At 40.8% G+C, this 20,706-nt stretch overlaps 1 protein-coding gene across 2 annotated transcripts in view; it reads right to left on the bottom strand.

Moving 5' to 3' along the window:
• Window positions 1-14,518, bottom strand: part of LOC119117709 (forkhead box protein N3-like) — a 45,059-nt gene extending 30,541 nt beyond the window's left edge. Inside the window, exon 1 of one of the 2 annotated variants that reach the window (XM_037244156.1) lies at window positions 14,066-14,518. The gene's annotated coding sequence lies outside the window, so the exon portion shown is untranslated. The remainder of the gene's footprint in view (window positions 1-14,065) is intronic. The other variant, XM_037244157.1, reaches the window with a different exon arrangement.
• Window positions 14,519-20,706: the final 6,188 nt, after the last annotated feature.

The raw sequence follows: 20,706 nt of genomic DNA, 5'->3' as shown, positions 1-20,706 counted from the left end.
GGAGGTTTTTAGGTGCCCCTTATAGTGCGGAAAATACGGTATGTGGTAATGCTAGTAGTGTTTGAGTTAATACAAAAGAGTAGTAGGAGTTATTACCTTGCAGAGAGGTTAGCTAAACCTTGTGGCACACTCTGGTTCCAGTGATAAAGCAAACAGTCAGATGCACCGAGGCAAAACTAATCTGTACTTTTTGATGACAAAAGACGACCTTTATCACTTCTGCACAGTCAGGTTGGCCGGGCCGGGAGACCGATCATAGGCAGAAAATGGGAAAAAAAAAATCTGAGTGTGGAATATAATAACTTCTGCTACATATGTCAACAAGGAAGGAAACCTAGTTATGGTCTCCATTTTCAAGCTCTGGACTATCACCCCACCAATGCATTTCCTGTTTCCACTGGGCTTTAAGCAAGCTGAGCAAGACCAATCACATCCTGTAAGGTCTGTTTATGTCTTCCTCCATGTCACCCATGGTGGAAAAGAATTATGGGATAGAGGTCAGGGGGTCAGGGATGTGCTGGGGGGATTGCTGTTGACCCCCCGATCCCAGCCAATGCTCTCTGGCAACCATCATAGCCCGGAATATTCACACAAACAGAGACGCAAAATAAATACATGCATTTTTACTGTACATTTGACTTTTTAAATATATAACAGAGTGCAAGTTTGTCGGTATAAACAATGCAAGCAGAGAGTAAAAACAAAAATATCCGCAATACAAAAAGCCAAGCGTCATGCAGAGTGCAGACTGACTGTCTGCAACTATTTTGACTGCCATTCAAACTATATTTACAATTTTATCATTGCCAGGAGATCCCACAAGATCACAATTTTTCTTTTCTTCTCACCTGTTTCTCTTTTTTTTTATTCTCCGCAGACAGAGACATAATAACGATGGCAGCTCAGGTAAATCCGCTTTTTCCTTGACAATCGGACTATGTTGTTTGTGGCTCCATAAAATAATATAGCTTCAAATCGTTGTTCGCCAGGGGGCTGCATTTTTTTTTTTTATTGCAGCGAGTTGGTAGGTGTGTGAGGGTCCTGCAGTGACTGGAATTTGCTCGAGTTTCTCCATTTTTTTTTTTTTTATTTCAGCCTTGTTACTCAATATGCAGCTGGTTTTAATCAAATGTCGGAAAGTGATTCAAATTATAATGTTGACCTATTTAACAGCACATACCTGATTTTCTGCAAATTGTTGCCAAATTGGTACTCATGGAGTTATTCCAGGAACTTTTTATTTTGACTAATTAGCCTCATTACGTCGTTTCAGTTTCACAGTTGCTCACCAAAATTTGACCCTCTTGATTCTCAATTTAAGGCAACAAAGTAGGGCCTCCTGCAATTAAATATATTATGTTGACTATGAGGATATTTTTAAATCTCTCTGAATTTTTTTTTTTTTAAAACGCCTTTAGCAATTGTGAGCAGAACAATGCTGACCTCTGGATTTTTTAGATTGGTTGGAATTATTTAAAGATGAAGCAAATCATGCTCTACAACTTTCCTACAAGCAAAAAAAATGCAGTAGAAAATAAATATTTATTAATGCCCAAATAAATAATTCGGACGAGATATGCACAGTAATGGCGTCCTAGAATGTAATCTCAAAATGAAAAAAAAAAAAAAGAATCTCAAAATATTTCAAATGAGCCACAAAAACACTCAAAATGCTTCCTCCAAAAAAAGTCTGCAACTACCTTTGAGGCAAATATCTCCGACACGACATATGTGATGTACAATGGAACCAAATCAAATACTGCCGGTGAATAATTCAAGACGGCACACGCAGACACACACAGACACGCAAGAGCCTCTGTGTTCCAAAGTAGGCTAACCAACAAAGCAAACAGACACTTGCGTCAGGCAAACAAAAGTAAGCTTGCTGTGATTCATCGGCATCCAGCAGTGGCAAAGCCACGCTCGCCCTCACCGCCTTAGGATGGAGACTGATCAGAGTCAGACGCATACAAACTATGAATGTGGACATTTGAAGGTGACATCTGTTGGGGTTATGTTTGTGTGTGAAGAACACAGCACTTGAGTCAAGCTTAAAAAAAACGATTTGACACTGGCAATTACAACACTCACATGCTCACTCGGCCACTCACGTCTTTACTTTGCTGTCCTGGTGTCACTTCGAAAAAGTTGTCATATCTGTGGCTCTGCATGTGCAATCAAGTTTCATGGCCTTTTGGAATATTTCCTAAAGATAACTCAAAATAAAAAGGGACAGGTTCTTATTTAATAGACTTAGTTTGCCTTATCAAATTTAGTTTGGTGTTATCAGCCAAAAAAGATGCTCAGCTTTCCTGTGGTTAATGAGCTGTCAACAACACAGCGCACAGCTTTACGCCCATGCTTATTCATCTACACGGAACTTATGAATGCTAGAAAATGACACCACACGCGTGTGAAAATGTGTGTTGGTGTCATCAGTGTTGAGCAGAGCTGCTTCAAGGCAGTCCCAGTTATGTTCCTTTGCCGTGGACACCTCTGTCTATTATAGTTTTCTGCAAAAGTGACGGCTGTGCATAAAAAAAATAAAAAATGGGGAAGCAAAATAAAAATTAAAAAAGTAAAATATTAGACCCTTTGCTAATTCTGGTGCATCTAGAGAAATGTTCATTGATGTACACTGTCCCTGTCAAATAAACAAATACATATATGAATACATATATAAATAAAATAAAATAAATAAATATAATTTCATTGAATATTTTTACAATTTCAAGATGTCGTTTTTATGAATTAAGCAACAGTCTAAGGCTAAATAGAGAGTATTGTATTTTATGTATTGAAAATGAGAGAATACCGTATTTTTCAAATTATAAAGCGCATTTAAAATCCAGTTATTTTCTCAAATCTCAACAGGTGCGCATTACATATCAATGACAAATTGAAGTTGAATAAAGTTTGAGTCATTTGCTGTCCTGGTTTGTTTACCTCAATGGAATTTCCCCTTGTGGGATAAATAAATTCTCTTAATGTGCAGTTATGCGCTTTATAATCACCAATCTTGCATATAATTTGAATTTTGGCAACACGTACTAGTGTTCAGCACTTCTACCTCACAGTCAGCAGATCTAGGTTTGAATCTCCACCGGAACATCTCTGCGTGGAATTTGTATGTTCTAAACTTAATCCCGGGATATGGCAGTGGTAACCGTCTACCTCTGAGAAGTACTAGTAGAAGCAAGTAGCTTGTAAAAAATAAGGTGTGCCAAAAAAAGGCAAGTCAGGACTGCACTTAACCTGGCATGCCAGATGTTTTGCGTCACAAGACTTTATTTAACCAATCTGGGAAGGAACCTACAGGAAGTATTTAGAGAAGGGTGAACAATTCCACCAGCAAAATCAGATTGAGGTATTTGAAACGTGTTCTTGTCCATTTTTTGGATCGCCCACTCTCCTCTCATCTTGAAAAGATGGATTACATTTGTCTATCTTCATGAATCCTCCCGCCTCACAAGATTAGACTACACCGAATTGAAATTTGACGACATAATAAATCGAGATTCAGAAAACACGCACCTGCTATCAAACCCCTCCCTCTCGTCTTCAACCCTTCCCTCACTCCCTCAAAGGCGTTCTCTGCCTGACTGAGCGGGGGTCCCTGTCGGCAGTCTGTGCTCTTTTACAATATTGAGGGAAAGGCGAACAAGACGGAGTGAGACACTGAGAAAGAGTGTTCAAAACACTATTGGATATCAAAGCGCACAGTCACAGCCAAGAGAGCTTTGATAGCAGCCGAGGAAGGGTTCAGGTCAAAAAAAGTGCCAGGAGAAAGGTTTGGTGGACTGTCTCAAGAAAGTTCTGAAGAAAGATGTTTGTTTTTTTTCCATCGGGATGTCCGACCCCCCCAACAACAACCCAAAAAAAACAAAATCACTATTTTCAAATAAATAAGCAGGACTCTGTCTGTGCCCTTCTTTTTTTTTTTCCCCCCCTCTGGCTTCTTGACTTATCTGTAACAAACAGCAGCAGAGGCTCTCAGCCACTGGCCGACAGTTTGTCACAGACCACCAAAAAAAAAAAAAAAAAACTGGAAGAGAACGTCCGGTTACATAAGCGTGCCCTCTATGGTTAATTTAGCATGTTTTGCAAATTCACAAAAACTGTAGATGGGAATCATGAAAGGTATTGAGACAATAAATCGGACATTCAGATGGTGAAGAAAATTTGTGATTTAATTTAATAAAATAATACTTTCTGATTGTAATATTTCTATTGTAAGGAAAAGTGAATTCCTTTAAGATTTTATTTCAAAGCACAGGTCATGGCTGCTATTTTAATGCTTCTACTTTATTAAGATTATGTTTATCATCTCCATGGCGCCACTTTTTATCCGAGTCACTGCATCACTTAACTGTCTGTAAGTTTGTGTATGTGTCAGTATCACCTTCTTTGTGTGCAACATTAACCCACTTTTTTGTCTTCTTACAACTCTAGAAAAAGGAAGATAGTAAATGACTGTTTACAGTCACAGAATTTGTTTTTATTATCTCTGCCCGTAAGATAAGAGCTGAATTAGGCAAAAGTGCCTTTATGTGCTCGTCTCCCTCTTATGGCGCTTGCTGTAAAATTATTTAAAGCTGGAAAAACTCTCCCGCTAAGTTTATACGGTTAATGAAGGTGCTTGTGACAGACTCAATAAGGATTTGTCTTTTTTTTTTTCTGTTTAGACAAGATTTAAATAGGTTTGGCAATGAGCCTGCTGTTTTGAAACTTAAGCCTTGCTTAGTGGAGTGGTTAATAAGCAGTCTCTTGGCAATGTGACATTTATCTGCTTTTGATATTCTGTGTTTTTGTTAGATGCATTTGTGTTTGTCAAGTTTCTTACCCTCCCTCAATCTTGGCTTTTCCCTCCAAGCCACTGCCCGGTGCAACTCAATTAATGATCAGCCATTTTTTCTTCTACTCGGCTTTTTAAATAATAAAAATAATACAAGATTTTTCTATCTTTAACCTTGATCTGGAATCTTCTAATCACAAAATACAGAGGAGGAGTGACGAAGAAAAATAGCATGGAAGGACGAGAAAGAGGGTAAATAGGACGTGGATGTTAGAATAATTAGTTTTGCAGAAGCGCTGGTCGGCCTGAACCGGAGGTCTCATGTCTTCGCTCAAGCCAACATATCTGTCTAGCTTTAAGGAGTTCTTATACTCCCTTCCTTTTCTTATCTGTGAGAGGCCCTCACTAGTTATGAACAGAACACCTTTGTTCTTTGTTTAGTTCAAGAGAAGTTCTTTCTCTTTTATACTTTGTAGTTTCTATTCATAAATTGTTGTTGACCGGGACAGTTTTTAAGTTATCCCACATTTACTCAATGTTTAAGTAGACTTCATGCAAGTTATCTTACATCTACTTAACGTTTGTTGGAGTGTATACACGAGAGGTATCTGATTATTTACTCATTATTATTATTGTGTGAAACGTAGCAAGAAAGTTGTTTTACAGGGACACGGCATCCAGGTTTGGAGATTGCAGCCGAGAACGAGGCTGCCAACCACCTAAGAACAGACTCTGCATTCCTGGGGTCACGGATCGGCCAAGGCCATGCGACCTCGCACCACACAACATTATTAGCTAGCTAAACAGCGTTGCTACAGTCACAATCTCCCCTCCCCTTAGTGTAGCGACGCCTCTTGTAACCAGGGCAACCCATAATAAAAAGAGGAGATAGCGGAAGAGGAGTCCAGAATTGGTGGAGGACTGTAACTGGGCCTTCTACGTAATTCTCCTCGCCAGCAAAAGGAATACTGGTTGTCTTCTCCTCTTGTTTCAGTGTATAAAATAATGTCTTATGGTACTTAGACCTGACAGTGGATGTCAAGAAGAGACATTTCATTAGCATTAGCAACTTTAGCAACATTTCAGCGTATGCTAGCTGACAAGTCCTGCTAACAGAATTAGTGATGAGGGGCACCGTTCTTACTACATGCAGGGGTGCCATCACAGATTTTGGGCTCCCATGAAGAAAGTCTCCACTTCGTCACTCCCGGACTAACAAAAACACATCATCACATTTATACTCCTGGGCGTCATGGTCCGGAATGGATCAAGGAATCAGATGAGGTCGTCCATTGATTAGATAATTCCTGAAGCAATCACATCTGATAAACACCACAAGCTCCCCTGGATCTTAAAATCCCAAATTACCCGGATTTAGATAAGATACCTGGATAAATTGGCACTCTTTATACGTCTTGAATCTTTTCGTAGATATTCATCTCGGGGTGTTCACTCCGGTGAACACAGAAGAACAACACACAATGTGGTTTATATTTTTAGTCTCGGATCTATCTTGAGCTTTTTCGACTCCATTCCTTTAGCCATGGGTGATGTGTCAGAAAGTAAGGAAGCATCCTTTTTTAAAAGTGAAGCCTCTGTAATACAGTAACCGCATCATAAGTTTGAGCTAAAAGGAAAAACTGCTCTTTTGGAACCCCCTGCGGCCTTATCTGATGTTTTTTGCCCGACTCGGAAGCAAAGTCCGACATATCCATCTGCCCAGTGCCAAGTGTACGCCACTGACAGTAGTGTTTGTTGGATAAACTGAGAAAGGTCCATCTGTTGGCACACACACTCCCACTCGAATGTTTACCCTAAATACAGACACAGTGGTAGAGTGCTTGTGTTGAGATCTCTGTGGGTGCCCCGGCTCGTTCCCAAAGACTAAGAACAAACAACACGAATTTCTCTGTAGGTTTTTAACACGTGAGATTTTTACAATACGTTTGTCTGTTAATTAATGTTAATTAACTTATTTGCAAGAACCAGACAGTATGCCGTTTGAAGTGGAGAAATCGTTCGTCACTTTGCATACAGCGATGTTCGACGATATTGCAATCCTTAACTGATGTCAACACATTGATGACTGCAGGAACGTGCGAAGTATTTTTTTTTTGCTGATCGAAATCAGGATAGTTCAGGCTTGGAAGGCTGCAATCTACTAAATGCCATTCTGGTTTATAGCATTGCAGAGGGTTATGCTAATGGGAGTTCTGTGAAGCTGCTCTCTCGATGACGAAGCTAGATTATTTTTTTTTTTAATTCAGTTTGTTGTAATGCAATAGGAAAATTGTAATCCACACCGTCCTGGAACTTGTCTGACACACCCCTGTAAAAGAATCCATGAATTTCGGTGCTTTGCCAATATGATTGGAAAACACCAAATAAAAATGATTTCTGAATTTAGATATGGTAGAAAGTGACTAATGACAATCAATATCGGCCAATAAAAATGGCGTAGGGATAAGGAGTCGGCAAATTGATGTTCACAGTCACCGCAGAGCATTCTTGCATGTAAACGCATTTAGCTCAACTGGATCTTCCATATTTGTTTGCATTCCCAGACACATGTTCCCTTTCTGCTTTTGCTCTTTGACTGTGGTTTCCTGTGCTCGCCGCTTGCCTCGCGCTACATTCAGAGCATAAACAGTCAGACTCAGCAAGTCTCGACAGAGCTGCTAAATATTCACCTCTGTGCTCTCTCTCTCTCCTTTCTTCTTCTCGCACGCTTTGTCCCCCACCTTAAACTCTTTTCAATTCCCCTCTTTTTTTTTTTTTTTCCTAGCTCTCCACAGCTTCACCAATGCCTGCACTCTCTGAGCTCCACTTTCATTAAGGGGCTCTCCTCTGATAGCCCTTCATATACCACTTAATCATCATAACAGCAAGAGCACTCTCTCTGCGACGAATCACCTCCAGGGGCCGGTCCTAAAGACTCTTCGTTAACTGATGTCATTATCCACACGATTCGTCATTGGTCTGAACGCCACGTGAAAGCCCGCCCCGGGTGTTTGACGAAGGGTTCAGTGGTAGCGCGAAGGTCGGAGAGGCCAAGGACATTCCTCTTATGAAAACGAGGGTTGGAATTGTATAAATGGCTCACATGGTTTGCAGTCAAGGAAGAGATGAATAAGAGGGGGAGAAGAGAGTTTGATTTCATGAATGGATCTTGACTCAAGATTCTTGAGGGAAACGACATCTCACTGTTGTTGGTGCGTTTTAAAAGTGGTCACATTTTTTTGGACTGCTTCTATGGCAAAAACTAGACTGAAATTAACCTGTACAAATTCCTTCAACAGTTTATAAAAAGTAAAGGTAACTTGGTGTCAATTGGTGTGTAGTTTTTTTAATTCAGATGTTTTTTTTTTGCCGTGCTGCTGAACAGTTAAAATAATCAGGCCCTGTCCCAGAGGGAGGAAATTCATTATATTAGAGAGCAAGCAAGGAACTAATTCCAGAAAGCCATATAAGGAAGTATGCGTGTGACCAACAGAATTAAAAATGAACAGGAAGGAAATGGGGAAAAAAAAATTGACCAAGTGATGAATAAATGATTTTATTACAGTTAATTATCAGTTGGAGAAATCGGCAGAAAATATTGGCGTCTGTTTGCATTATGACGTCCGATATTTAAATGCGGGAGTGACTCTCTTCTTTCAGGCACCCTATCTCCGAGAATGACCATCACACACTTACACAAGCTTGCAATTATGCACACACGCACTTGGGTGCTTACATCATATGGGAAGGTATTTTTTCCCCCTAACATTGCCAGGGAACAGGCCCACGCATGGACACACAGACGCTGACTAAGGCTCAAAGACTCCTGGTGGTGGGGGTGCATCATATCCGTATATAGAATTTGCTTTATCTTTTACTGCATTTCATAAAATGGAACCTGGAGTTTGGTACGCAATCCGTTTCTGGGAAGTTGGTCAATCTCCAGTTGGTTCAGATTTAGAAGAAGCGGGATTATGTAATCTATGTTAGTGTGAATAGTAATATTCACAGAATTAAAAGCCATTTAAGCATTAAAAACAATTAAAAGACAGAAAATTTCATTGTGTAACATGTTTTTTTTTTTTTTTAAGACTGAGCCACCAGGAAAAAGAACCTGCATTATTGTTTTTGGCTATAAACAAACAAAAGTGCAAATGTGTGTGAGGTTTGAGGTTAAAGCAAAAAGTGGGACAAACAAGACGTTTGTTTTGTGAGTGTGTATGTGTGGGTAAACATCTTTTAAACTCGCCATTCACTTGATGGGTTATGTGCAAAGTTTGGACATGACCGTCCAAAAAAAAGACACAAACACATTTCACAACTCCAACTGGAAAAGTTATTTTGGTAGATTGCCATAAAAGGCTAACCAACATATCGCCCTCTGTGACGCTGTGTGTTGTTTTGCTAAAATAAGAACCGGATGGTGTCATATGTGTGAAGTCAACACCGCATCTTCTCCATCTCCCTTCGCATTGTTGGCTTTCACAGAATGAGAATCAACAAAAGGTCAAACGGTCACAGATTGAAGGGCAATCCGGGGGATGGAGTTACCAGTTGGGAGACAACAGGGGTATCAATTTCAAACAGTAGCCACTCGAAGGGGGGCTGAATGAGTGTGAAACAAATCTGCTGATAACTTTCCACCCAAAAAGTCAAATTTAATGTCACTTTAATGGAGCCAATGCAGGGGAGGAATAAACAGATTAAGCAAATCAGAAGGTTCCTGAGGTCATTTTTGTCCTTACACGTGATTATTCAAAGCAACACACAAACACCCTTCTGTGTATGGCTGCCTCCATTTGTGACATCACTGTAGCTAGCCAGAAAGAGTATGAGAGCGCCATACTGACGTCATCCCATTCACTCAATGTCAATTACGTAATGGTGGGGTCCGACGCCTGCAGGATAGACGCGCCATATGTGTGTGTGTGATTGCTTACAGAGCAAGAACACATAATTGCAATCTCATGTGTGAGAGAAAATATTAAAAACAGGCATGCTGAGGCTGGCTGGACTGAGCACGTTTGCTATGTCACAGTGCAGGAGCGTTTGGGGTTATGCAACACGCATCCAAACTGTACAGACCAGAATTTTTTTTTTTTTTCCCAGCCATTTTTCCTCTCATGTTTACACAAGGTCTTTTGTAACTTTTTTTGATGCTTATACTTGAGGCAAAGAGTAAATTAAAACGCAGGCACTCAAGCGTAATACTGAAATGCACACTCAAATTATTTTCCCCCCACACGCACGTATGCACACAAACTCATAAACAGTGCTTCCTAAGGACAGGAAATCCTTCCGCCCACGTCCCAGCGTTGCTTGGCAACCGCAGCAGCGTCATTCTGTGCGTGCCTCCGCCACGAAAAACAATGCACGTAAACAACATTTCCGTGAACTCTGCAGCTCTTTTAGAGGCACATAAAAAGTAGGCCAAAGCTAAGGAAACTGATACCGAAAACCTCAATTTGTCTGTTATGGATTTTATACCAAACATGACATCAACTTCCTGTAAATATAAAACCCCCTATTTGTTTGTGAGCTCTATTTTTACACAAGCTCTTTTAATGCTAGTACGTGTGTGGGTCCGTGTTGATGCATGTGTGTATTTGTTTTTCGCAATGTGAGGTTGCGTCCTGCAGCACCTCAGGAAGTTGAAGTGGAGAGGTAATTTTTGGCCACTGTGGCTTGTCACTGTCTACTTCATATCTTATCGAAGACTATTAGAACCTGGCGGGTACAAAGAGCCATTATTCTTTGAAACTATCTCGATCACTTGGCCACATTGTTTTTCTACTCTTGTGCTAAAACATCGATTTAACTCGAGGCTTGTTTTGGGGGTTACAGTAAATATTTGTGTAAGTTTCAGGCCATAAGTAGAAAAGATCCATCCATTTTGAAATCAGAGACTAGTTTAAACTGTTTAAATATTTTAAAAAGATGAATTGTAAAAGTAACTGCTAGCAGTATCACTGTTTTTTAAAGGTGAATACAATTTGTAATTTTAGTATTGACACATGAAATTGATGCACAATTTGTCTAAAATAAAATGATAAGGTGGGCCATATATGGCCCCCAGGCCTTGAGTTTGACACCAATGGTTTAGGGCATTTATTTTGAAACCCTCTGGCAAAGGAAATACAATAAAATGCATCCCGTAGTCAACATGAATTCTACCTGGCAATGAAGATCACATTACAGAAGACCACAAGCCAGGTCTGAAAAACTACCGTATTTTCCGCACTATAAGGCGCACCGGATTATAAGGCGCACCTACAATGAATGGCCCATTTTAAAACTTTGTCCATATATAAGGCGCACCGGATTATAAGGCGCACCTTCAATGAATGGCCCATTTTAAAACTTTGTGCATATATAAGATATATACATTTGGTCCGCGAGCCGGACTTTGGACACGCCTGCTGTAGTGGCTCAATATCGGTCCATATATAAGGCGCACCTGATTATAAGGCGCACTGTCGGCTTTTGAGAAAATTGGAGGTTTTTAGGTGCGCCTTATAGTGCGGACAATACGGTAATTCTGGGCCATTCTGATAATATATGAGATGGGAAGTTCCAAATTAGTGGACAATCTGTTTTAGAAGACACCCTTTTGTCTCAAACCAGCAGTTCATTGTACTCCCGGGCTGCTGTGTATGAATAGATTTAAGCTGACCCACTCAGTTGTCAAAGCAACCAAGGTCATAGCATAGACGCTCGGATTTACACTTGTGAAAATAAGAGGTGGAAGTATGTGGGATGGATAGATTTAAATGTCCTTAGCATTACTCTGTGATTGCTCTTTTCGGTTCTCTTCAAACATCTGAGCCTCAATAATTGCTTCTACTGATGCCACTTGGGAGTTATGAAAACTATCCCATCAAGAGCAAGGCACCTCATGAGATTTCCATCAAAACGCACAATGCTATTTTTTTTTTATTTTTTCTGATGGGTGTGAACCACGTCTTTAATTAGTTTTACTATATTTGGTATGCTCGGAGTCGTGAGGGAATCAAACCCTTGACAACAGCACAGGCTGAGTCCTGATCAAGAATTCTGAAGGAGAAGTGGCTCGCACTCTTTTGGATGGAAGAACCGTGTCTGTTTTTTTGCTTTTACTGTGGAGCGCTATCGCAGCTGTCAGCATAGCAAATGCAAGCTTGACTTGCGAGTGACTCACTTGAGAATTTTCAAAACAAATTTCAAAAACACGGCGAGCCACAGACAAAACAGTCGAATTTCTTTTGTAGCCGCAAGATCGCATGGATCAAACACACAACCACCCACTTAGTGTTTCTACTCAACATTTTCAGTGGTCACTCCAGGAAATGCAAAAAAAATTCACTCAAGCCTAGGAAAAGAAAAAGATGGAGGCGGACTGTCCTTGCCATCTGCTCAAAATAGTTGATGAAAAAAAAACACAGCGGAAAATAGTGTCCAATCTATTATTTTTGTATTTTATATAATTATTTTCAGCTGAGAATCACATTTTTGTTCCAAGAAGAGCTAATAAATTCCCTTCGTACAAACATGTAAAATTCCTTCAAACTTGTAAAATATTCATGGTTATTAATTCATATTTTTTTCCCCAGACAAACTATCATAGATCACGGCGGACCAGACCACAGTGCAGTCCAAGTCACAAACGATACAATCAAAAACATCCAAACAGCCATTTTTGAGTATTTACTCTGAATAAATCATGCCCTGGCATCCAAGACGCCATCTAACGCCTTTTATCCGAACACAGACGATTCAATTCATTCACACATGAATTATAGATCCATAATAGGCTGCTTTAGCTGTGTTAGGGGAATCCGACAAACAACACTTGTAGTGAGAGTGCTAACCCTCCGAGCCATCCATAGCAATTATCTGTGTCTAGGGTGGAGTCTGAATTCAATATTCAATTTACACAACTTAATCTCACATCGGAGATTCCGGCTGAGAAAGTGCTGCCGTCTGAAGAATCATAAAAAAAAAGCTTTTCGGAGGATCTGAAAAAGAGGAGTCGGTGCTAAGTGAACGCCGCGCCACAGGGGTGTCCATTGAGAGACACCAAGAGGTGGAGGGGTTGAGAGCTCCATTGAGCGCAGCCATAGGGGGGGGGGGGGTCAATATGTGAATGAACGCTTGCCACGGAGGTGAATTATGAATGAGCGGCACTCTGAGCACTCCTGGAGGGAGCACGTCAGGCCCTGTCTCCTTCGCTCCATCTCCGCCTTGCATTTCATCTCCTCCTCCTGTCCTAAAATCTCAACCCTCCCTTCTGTTCTCATGGCCGAGAGGAGGAGGGGGGGGGGGGGATTACTCTTCTCATCTGCCTTATTCTTTGGTCATCGGATCGCTTTTCTTTCTGGGAAGCCCTCCTTCTTTCTTTCCTCCTCCGCACCAGAAGGGAGATCCAGGAAACGACATAAGATCGCCGACATACATCTCACGTGGAGACACAAAGGCACAGAAGCAAAAGATAATGCAAAAGCAAACAGTCCTGCACGTGCAGACGCAGGGGGGCATGCATCAAGTGAAACGCACACACACATTTTTCCCAGCTGTTCTGCTGGCGACGGAGCTGCAGAGAATGTGTGTGTATTCATTCGTGTGTGTGTGTGTGTGTGTGTGTGTGTGTGTGTGTGTGTGTGTGTGTGTGTGTGTGTGTGTGTGCAATGCAATGTGCTGCTGCTCAGCCTGTGCCACGCTTTTGCTCCTCTGTTGCTGTGCGTTTGATCGGATCTGCCTCCCTCAACCTGTTTGCTGTCTGACACACGCGTGCACGCGCGCGCGCGCGCACAAAAAGGGATGCTCCCTTTAACTTTTCAAGCCGCGTTCACTGTCACTCAAGTTTCCCCGGAGAAAAGAACATTCCTTCAAGGGTCGTTTAACCGACCAGGCAGCCCAGAACACATGGTTAAATCTCCCCGACCTTCTTTTAAGGGCATTATTTATACCTGAGTCGTCTCATGCACAAATAAATAACTTCCCAGCAGGGAAGTGCGTGTTTGTAGTTTGTTGTGGAAAGTATCCGCTCCTTTGGACCCCTTCACTCCAGTTTGCAGTGGTCAGCTCTCTTTACACTTTAGCCCCCTCTTTTTTAGAGTGTATGGAAATAACAACTATACACGCATGCATTGCACACACTTTGAGACCCCCCCCCCCCCCCCCCACACACACACACACACCTTGACTGTTCCCTTTAAGTGCGGTCACAGCCTTGCAGCGCATGTCAACAACGCACGTCCAGTCACGCACCAAATAAAAGAGCCATAAAGTCACCTTAGAATCCTGCTGCGTTCCAGACGAGCCGCTTTCACTCTCTTCCAATCCTCTGTCAGACTTTTCTCGCCGCCCTCCTTCCTTCCTTCCTTCCGTGCTTCCTTCTCTCCTCCCGTATTTCCCCTCCGTCCTTGCAGGATTTTCTCTCTTCGCGTCAGTGCTCGGTCACTTCCCAGCGTTTTTCCCGAATCGCTCCATGTCCGCCCCGTCAGTCGTTTCTAGCGCCGAGTGAGAGCGTACACACACACACACGCAGACACACACACGCATACACACACGCATGCACACACGCGCGCACAAGCCGCTGCGTTCCGATGCTCTCTCTCGTTCTCCCTCAGTCTTTCTCTCTCTCTCTCTCTCTGCGCTCTCCACAGCCGAGCACAGTGAGTGTTTGTGCGCGCGTGTACGTGCACGCGTGGCCGTGTGCGTGTTGGTTTCTCTGCTGTGCCTTGCCCCGCCAGCAGCAGCAGCGGACTTAGCACCAAAGTCAACGCCGGGTCCTAACGCCAGTGAAGTTCACTGAAAGAATGCGATTGTTTGGCCCAAGATCGTGTATTTTGCGTCAAAAAGACTCAGATAATAATAATAATAAATGGATAAAAAAATATATATATTGGCACAGAGCGTTGCTTTTCTAATCTAGATTTGATTTTATTTCTTCCCATTTTCAAACTACTATCGTCAATAAATAAATTCATTTTTACTTTTGAGTGCATGTACACTTCAGAATTCAAAAATGGTTCAATTATGACTGAAATCAAAGAGTTGAATCAGTACTTCTACCTCTACTTTTTTCATTTAAAATGTAATTTGTGTTGAAAATCAAGATAGTCAGGTAACAAGTTACCCCTATAATATAAAAATAATAATATAACCCTATTGAATTTCACTTCAATCCAGCTGCCGCCATCCACCCAAAAAAATGTAAATTATTAAACCAACTTGTTTTGAATACTACCCGGTGGTTGCTATGGTAACAGAAGAACCTGGGGTAGGAAATCATATAAAAGTTTTAATATCGATAGACGATACATTTCAGCTGTGTCTTGTACAACTGTCAACTCTTCTGCTCTCTGTGGAAATGACATGAATAAAAATGTTAACAAAATGAATGTTAAGAGTGGAATATTTACCGATACTTTACATCTTTTTATTAAACAGGTCATCTACACTCTAACCAAATCTCTCTTTCTAGTATTTTAAAGCTATTTAAATTCTTGTGTAGCTTTTGGTTATTTAATATTTGATATTAGAGTGAGTCATCATCTCTCTTGAGCCAATCTTTGGTGCAACTAACCTCTTCCTCATTTCTCCCACCCGCCCTTCTTCTCTCCCTCCCTTCTCCCACAGAGCGTCATCAAGTTGCCATAGTAACGGCCTGCCTATGGGAGACAGAGAACAGATCATTATGAACCATGGGACCCAGAAATTGAAGGACATATTTTTTTCCTTGAGAACGCAGGAAGTGGGAAAAGCTTGACCACTTTCTGTGTGTTAAACAGCCAGAGGAGCTCAAGTGAGGGAAAGAGTCTTTGGAGAGGAAACAAGAGTCCTCGTGGTCCATTTAAGCCCTTGAAAAGTATATCTTATGCATATCAACTATCCAAGCATGTTGCTAAAAATACACATGATTCCATTATAAATACAGGATCTAAACAATTGCCTCGGGAAATTGCTCACTCGAAATTCCTCAGCACTGCTTGAGTTTCACCTTCACTTAATATTAGTGAGCTTGAGTTTTATTTGTGTTTGTAATGTCAGGTTAGAGGCTGTGGATAACACTCATACAAATAGTTTAGTTGTATGAAAAAATAAAAAAACATAATTGCTCTGGTAGGGGTCAAATGGGATTGAGTCTCTATCACCCAGGGCCGTATAGAGGGGGGGGGGAGGTGACCCCTGGTATAAATATATGAACCCAAACTACAAAATTAGTTATTTTTGTCTACCTTAAGTCTATAATAAAGTTAGAAGCTGCTGATTTAATGCTTTAAAGACCATAATGGTTAAGAAAAAAAACTATTTTTAACATTAATTTAAAAGAATAGACAATCGGGAAGCCCATAAGGGGCATCCAGCTGGGATTGAGGTGGCATAAAATTGGGAAAACTGCCCCAAAAGATATTTGAATGTAGAACACTGTTCTAATGTCACTAGTACCGTATTTTCCGGACTATAAGGCGCACCTAAAAACCTCAAATATTCTCAAAAGCCGACAGTGCGCGTTATAATCCGGTGCGCCTTATATATGGACCAAATTCCTAAATTTAAACTTTCCCGAAGCATTGTGTCATGAAATCAATCACAAGTGGCCCGCTGAAGACTATGAATCATGAATCAAAAAGACTATGGATCATTATTTTGTGATTATAATTTGTTGCGTCTGAAGTTGAAATAAAAAAGATAAAATGGAGAACGATTTGATTTGGATTAAAAATCTGACATTAATGGTGCGCCTTATAGTCCAGTGCGCCTTATATAAGGACAAAGTTTTAAAATGGGCCATTCAGTGAAGGTGCGCCTTATAGTCCGGTGCGCCTTATAGCCCGGAAAATACGGTAATTGTATATTTGTGCCTTATTGATCACAGAGAGGCTTAATCATGAATATATCCATTCAGAGACTAGGGACAAGATTCATAACAGCAGTAGCTGCAGGCAAGGTCTAACAAATGAGATTCTGTTCTATGTGCCTGTGGTACAGTATGTTATTTATCACTTTTTTTTTTACTAGCTCAGGTTATATAAAAGTCTGTGCTCACAAATATTCTCAAGTTGAACCATGGTGGTGCTCAAAAGTCCCATTTCTGTCAAGCAGTAAAGTTTGGGTTCGTTTTGTGTAGTACAAAGTGGTTAACGTTTACTTTGTCAAGTGATGGCATGTTTTTTAAGGACAGGGTTGAAATGTGTTGCCATGATATATCGACGTAGCTGCCACATAACCTTGCCAACTATAGATTCTGTCATTGAAACTCTATCCGGATCAGGATTTAGTGATCCGAAACTTCTCGAGGGGCTGAAATGTAGCCCTGAATATCTTGGAAATATTGCTAAAGGTAGTCACAGTATGTATTTTATTTACATGCACGAAAGAAAAAAAAACTTTGCATTAAATAGTTGACAGACTTTCACCTCGACCACTTTTAGCTGCAGTTTGGCCAAGCTTGAGTCAGGCACAGGTCACATATACAGTGATCCCTCGCTACTTTGCGTTTCGTTTATCGCGGCTTCACTACATCGCGGATTTTTATTCCAAATTAAAAAAACATTTAAAAGTCAAAATAAAACTTCTAAATTGAGGAAACATGTGTCTAACCTTTAGGACAATGTAGTATTGCTCCAAATGTTCGTTTACATTCCTTTAGAAGTCCGTTTTCGCGTGTTAGCACGATCACAAATTAGCATCTTTCCGCTGCCCAGTACTTCTTGTTGGTGACCGTACTTCGCGGATTTCACTTATCGCAGATGGTTTTTGGAACCAATTATCCGCGATAAACGAGGGATTACTGTAACAAATAAAAAGACAAATTCATCCCATCGGAACCAAACCCACAATGCCTGCACAGAGGTCAGGCAAGTGAACCATTACGTTGGTTTTCTTAAATGGGCAGCCAAAATATTTTTCTAAACCGCTGAGCTGAAACCATCATGCTCATCAATGAAGATTAATGAGACCGTCTCCAAAGAAGTCAAGTGAGCAAAAACCATGTCGTTCATGCCGCTGGGTTTTACAGATGAACTTTTATGCCTGGGAGCATGACCAGAACCAAAAAAAATTCAGGAAAACAATTTATTTTGGAACAAAAATAATTGTTTCAATTATGCTAGCTGCACTTTGTATGCTAACACAACCTATAGTAGTCAGGATTAAGATTTAGAGATTAAGGCTAATGCTAACCGGTTGAAATGGACTAAAATGCTGAGTGTGTCACTCGCTTATGCACTTAATGTAAAACAGCACACAAAAAAGCCGCACAGGTCACAAATAAGTTCGTGACCTGCCATCGCCGTCTGTCTACCCAGAATTTTCCAGTCTGTAATCACATTCTGCATGTGACAGGAACCAGGCAGGCGTATTGGACTGTCAATCAAACGAGCTCTTTAGGTGATCTTATTTGTGTGTTTTTATTCCTACCTTCACGTTTGATTTTCACTCCAGGAAGAAGAAAATTGTAAGCGCCTCAATTTCCATACCTGGTGGTGATTTGTCCCTTTAATTTAAACGGACTGTACTTCCAAAGCTTACTTACACTTTTTAAGTAGACGTGCAGGCGTTCATCAGAAAAGAAGATTGTTTTCCAAATGCAGCTGAGCACCACCATGGATCGATAGTAATCCTCAGCGGGAGCTGTTTCTTTTGGAATGCTTGTGTGACCTAGTGAGTGACATTTGCATTCACACATGCATGCAACGTTATACATTTTACTGCAGCTGGAGTCGCTCGCACACGACAGCAACTCATTCGCACGCACTGGTGCAGACCGAGTGACACACAAACTTAAACAAACGGACAAGAACGCACTTGAACAACACGCTCAGGGCCTGACAAGCAAAGTCTCCTGTTGGGCCGAGCTCCCTTCTCTCCTTCGTTGAGCACAACTCACAGGGCTCCGGGCTCGATTTAGGAGAGGGTGGGGGTTCAGTGTGATTCAACTCTGTCCCCTGCCAAGGTCTCTGTTTTTGGGGACGGAAGATCTCGGCAGCTGTGTGATGACTCTAACAATAATTTCAGAAATCATCTTTTTATATTCACCAACTTCGGTTCTATTTGAGGAAGAAGGGAGATAACAATAATCAAATCAAATCCTGAATAACTCAAGCAGCGCATCACAAGTGTCCTCTACCTGCCATTGTCATCTTGAGCGAAAATGACCAAAGGGATGACTAGCTTGAAAAATTTGTTCAATTCACATAAAGACACCATATATAAAAAATTAACCAATATTTGTCTCTCGATTTATACCGTATTTTCCGCACTATAAGGCGCACCTAAAAACCTCCAATTTTCTCAAAAGCCGACAGTGCGCCTTATAATCAGGTGCGCCTTATATATGGACTAATATTGAGCCACTACAGCAGGCGCGTCCAAATATATGGATTTATATATGGAAAAGTTTTAAAATGAGCCATTCATTGAAGGTGCGCCTTATAATCCGGTGCGCCTTATATATGGACAAAGTTTTAAAATGGGCCATTCATTGAAGGTGCGCCTTATAATCCTGTGCGCCTTATAGTGCGGAAAATACGGTAATTATCTTTATCAATATACTTATTAGCATGCATTCCGTTACTTCACCTTTCGTAATAATTCAGACTAACCTTGTCAGTTGTGTAGCCTTTATAATAAGCTATGAGAAACCTTAATACAGTTCTGGATGGGGGGGGGAATAAAATGGTGCAGTATAGGCATATCCTGCATGTATAGACACATGGGATCTGACCACTTAACTATCTGGGCTCTTTGCAGTCGTCAGCAATTCACAATGCACCTCAGCAATACCCTCTTATCCTTGACGATGGAGTCAGCGGTGTCATATAGCAGAATCATCTTTTAACAGCCTCCATTTGTTCTGTCTGTGATAGAAAGTGGCAGTCGTTTAATGCCCAGGAAGTTTGGATAGCATCCAGTTGAGAGCCAAATTGTGGCAAAGATGCGTGTGGTTGGGATAAACTGTTGTAAATCATACAAGCAATCGGATTAAGTCTTTGGAATGAAAGGTCAGTGGGAAAAGAAAAAGACTTCCACTTCACTGTCGTGCATCCTCGTTTAGTTTCATCTATCGCACTGCGCTGTCTTCCTCCTTTCTCGTTGTCCCCGGGTGGGATGAGTCATCCGACGGAAGAACAGAAAGGAAAGGAGTCGTGCATGTGTGTGTGTGTTAGTTGTATACATGTGTGTTTGTGCGCATATGTTGTGTCATTCCTCCTGAGGTGCTGTGCCCTTCACACTCAGCATCTTAGTCAAACGGCAAAACAAACTAATACGCTCCAAAGGTATGCAGATGTTACGCCAAAATAATCACACACATCTGGAACTCACAGATCTCTTTGGAGCTACAAAAATATTCGAATAAAAAACGTTGCCACACCAGAAATTTTGGATCAGTTTTCGGCAGAACCCCGAAACCTTTTAAATGTATTCTTGGTATCTTGATCTTGTTTTTTTAACATGCATCATTTTTAAATTGAATTGTCCAAAATCCCCAAAAATCACTCAAAATTTTGCTGTCCTATAGAATAATAATTGATTGATTGATATCTTTATTTCGAACACATCCAAAACAAAAAAAGAGAGATAAAAAAAAAAATAATTTAAATAACACTTTAAAGTACCATAATGATTGATGATTTGGTGAAACACTAAAAATTGAAGAAAAAAAAAACATCTTAAGGGATAAAGCATATCAATACAACTCGGGAAGTCATCTATAATTTTTTTTTTCTTTTAATGTCTCGCTCTTTTTCACCAAAAACTAGCATGGCGATTTAATAATTGGCTTTCATATGCAGTGACAGGTGTGTGTCTAATCTAGACTCTTTAGTGCCACTCGTCATTCCTAAATAATAAAACAAAACCTTTTAGACGTCACATCACACAGACATAAATTCATAGAGTGCACGTTTAATCACATATTTATGTCG

This window comes from Syngnathus acus, chromosome 24, assembly GCF_901709675.1.
Source record: "Syngnathus acus chromosome 24, fSynAcu1.2, whole genome shotgun sequence".
In the NCBI taxonomy this organism is placed as follows: Eukaryota; Metazoa; Chordata; class Actinopteri; order Syngnathiformes; family Syngnathidae; genus Syngnathus; species Syngnathus acus.
The sequence above is the reverse complement of the archived record's forward strand: the minus strand, read 5'-3'. Positions and strand labels throughout refer to the sequence as shown.